The sequence below is a fragment of the Adiantum capillus-veneris genome, chromosome 19 (genome assembly GCF_014529385.1).
Source record: "Adiantum capillus-veneris isolate H3 chromosome 19, ASM1452938v2, whole genome shotgun sequence".
In the NCBI taxonomy this organism is placed as follows: Eukaryota; Viridiplantae; Streptophyta; class Polypodiopsida; order Polypodiales; family Pteridaceae; genus Adiantum; species Adiantum capillus-veneris.
In genome coordinates, this window is record NC_140949.1 from 98,011,844 (window position 1) to 98,015,026 (window position 3,183).

A 3,183-nucleotide genomic window follows, 5' to 3' on the forward strand; every position below is an offset into this window, starting at 1 on the left:
GAGTTTCTAAATGCTTGAGTCTTCTTTTCCGTGTTTGATTGGACTTCCCTTATTGCTTGCATTATCTTTGATGATCGTAGAGTTCACAAAAGCTATTTCCTTTGTGGCTACCACCACCATGTTGAGTATGTCTGAAGTATGCATTGCGTTTCATATAATGCGACTTCTCCATACCTTGTGTCCTCCATATGCTTGGATCACCATACTTTTGTATAAAGAATGGTACATGGTGATAGATGATGTGCTGCCATAGAACAATAACAATTCTTATACACACATTTTGTATACCATGATGAATGCCATGTTTGGTAGTGTACCATGTACTGTGTTATGTTGTTGTCTATCCAAGCTGCTTCAAAGTGTTTTTTGCATTGTTAAAGGTGTGATTGAAACTTTTTACAATCGGCAGTTGTCCATGACTCCTTGTCTCACATTTCAAAGATATTGTCCACTGCATGCCACACCTCCTCTTTTACATTTCTAGATTTAGCCTCATGGTCCTTAATTGTATTGTGAAGTTTCCTCCATTGCTCATACTATCCTACTTATGTGATTGGTTCTTTGCTTATTGATTGTTTTGCTTATTGGGCATGACAAAAAACGGCTTGACTTCACACCACCTACTTTAACTTCTCTTCGTAGATCCTTCTCATTGGTTGAGAGCTTTTGGTCCTGCTGAATTTAAACATTTCCTCCATGAAGCTGCATGTTTGACAACATCCTCTCAATAGCTATAATCCCATCACTACATTCTATCGTGTTTTTTATCTTCCATAAAAAACCCACGTAGAGGTTGATCAATTTATCTATGACTCGACACAAAGCATGCAAAGTGCAAATGTAACATTAGTCAGTGGTATAACAAAAATAGGTTGGAAGCTCTTATCCAGCAAATGCCAGTTTGGCAGCTTGGTCCACCACTTGCGGTTAATGATTTTGGATGGTTCCATGCAGTACAAGCATGGTAAGGTCATGGCTCCTTTGTTGCAATTGCACAAACACTTTAGTGTCTTCAAGTCAGATGCCAAGTGCCAGACAACCTAGAAGGTGCCGCTATCTCCAACATCAAGATTTATTTTCCCTCCCCTCTGCCCACTTATAAATGATCAAGAATGGGAGTTTACTGAAATATCTAGTGCAAGATATCATGGTCTTCTTTTAAAACCTACACCAAAACAAGAGTAATAAGACTGATAATAGATGATGTTATTGTAACAGGATGCACATATGACATACAAGAGATAAAAGAACATACAAGAAAGCACCCAAGCCACCAATGATTCATCTCAGACTGTTCAAAAAAATAAAGAAGATCATACTTCGACATGTTATCCATTGCTCTGTCCATTAAAGTTATGGCTACCCTTTCCATCTTCTTCTCATTGAGGATCTCACAGTCATCCATCTTTAAAACAAAGTTCAAAACACCCTTTGTTTTGGCATGGGTGATATTGTAGAACTCCACTATCCGTCTCTATAATAGGCTCCAAGTCCATGAAGATGTTGTTTATGTTCACCATACTTGACAGTACATTGTTTCCCTTTGTATTTGTTTGTATTGTGGTATGGGGATCCCACATAGTCATTTTGCTTCTTGTTAAGTCTATGTCGAAGCCTCCAAACATCTGTTGTAGTTGGCGATAGTTTTGGAGTGATACCTTTAGCCTTGATTGTAGTTATCACTGTCTTCTGCAAGAAGGCATATCCTTTCTGGCTAATGCCAAATTCATCCATAGCACTCTTTACATTCTCAATGGATATGGTGTTCTAGCTAATAAATTGATCTACCACATCTTTCTGAAAAACCTTGAACTTCTGCTCCTGCAATAGTTCTTTTGCAACCTTCGAGCTAACCAAAGGTTTTATCTGCTTTGTTGGGTTACTATTTGAGTTGATGTTCTCCTTATCAGGTTGCAATACAACCCTACACCAGGACCCCAAATTACAAAGAATCAACATTACTAAAGGTACTTAAGGACAATGGGACAAGGTACTTAAGTTCAAAAAAGCTTACTATATTGCTTTGATCCTTTTCTTGAGGGCTCTTGAACCAACCTTAACATCCTCTACGTTCCGCAACTTTTGCTTCCTTTGACGAGGTCCAAGAGTTGTTTCCTTCTTTCTATATTATTTCACTTGCTATTGTAGCCCCTTAATCTCCTGTTCTTGTTGCTTAATCTTGGCTTCTTGCTCCTTGCATAGGTCTATTAAGCGAGGGATTTGGGTGTTTTGTGCATTGGCTATTCCTACATCAACTGGTGGGGTGCTGATATTGATTTGCAGTAGCCCAACAAACCTGTATGGCCATCTCCAACAAATTTTAGAAGAGAAGTTGGGCTTGAGAATGGTGGATGACTGCAGGTTTGAGGATCCTGAGGGTAGATGGATCCATCACACCATATGTCTACATTCTTTGCTCCACAACATCTAAGGGCATTCCTTTGAGTTGTTGATATAAGGTGACCACCACGTTGTTTTTGTGCTGGAGCATGATAAGCTTCAAGGTCAATGTGAAGATGATGCTTGGCATTGCTCACAGACACATGGGAGTTTGGCATTGCGTATAGAGAACAAGTTGTGTATCTTGCAATGAGAAAAGCTAAGTAGAGAGCCATTGAAAAGGAGAGCGGGAGCAACTTGTGGCAAGGGATTTCAGATTTTCAAATGTTCAATTTCATGTTGTTGTTATCCAGTGCAGGTAGTTAAGATGTTACGTGCTCAATTGGCTAGTGAAGAATACTTTTTTATTCCATGGAAAAGGGCATTTTTGTGACTCTTTTCATATTTTTTTTGGAGAGAGAATGTTACAAATTCCTTTTTTCTTACAAGGTCCTCTTTTTGACCTCCAAATACATCTAATGATCATCATACTATCCACATAACATACATTCTAAGCTTGTAGTCAATAATGGGGATGTCAAAGGAACCCTCCAATACCTAATCCACCAAATTTGTATGCACCCTCGGTACTAGCCACCTTCAAAAAACCTCACACGACCCTTGCAAAGGCTTAATACACAGATTTTTGGCAATACATTTAACCACAAAGATTATCAACCACAGTGCTGCTATCTATAATTGCAGCAACAATTTATTGTCTGAGATGCAAACATCAAAATGCACTTGACAATCATCATTAATTGTGATATATGTTTTGTTTTAGGGATATAGGTTGCTCACTCA

At 38.6% G+C, this 3,183-nt stretch overlaps 1 pseudogene; it reads right to left on the reverse strand.

Moving 5' to 3' along the window:
* Positions 1-428: 428 nt before the first annotated feature.
* On the reverse strand, positions 429-1,734 carry LOC147434527 (uncharacterized; annotated as a pseudogene).
* Between the last annotated feature and the right edge of the window lie 1,449 nt (positions 1,735-3,183).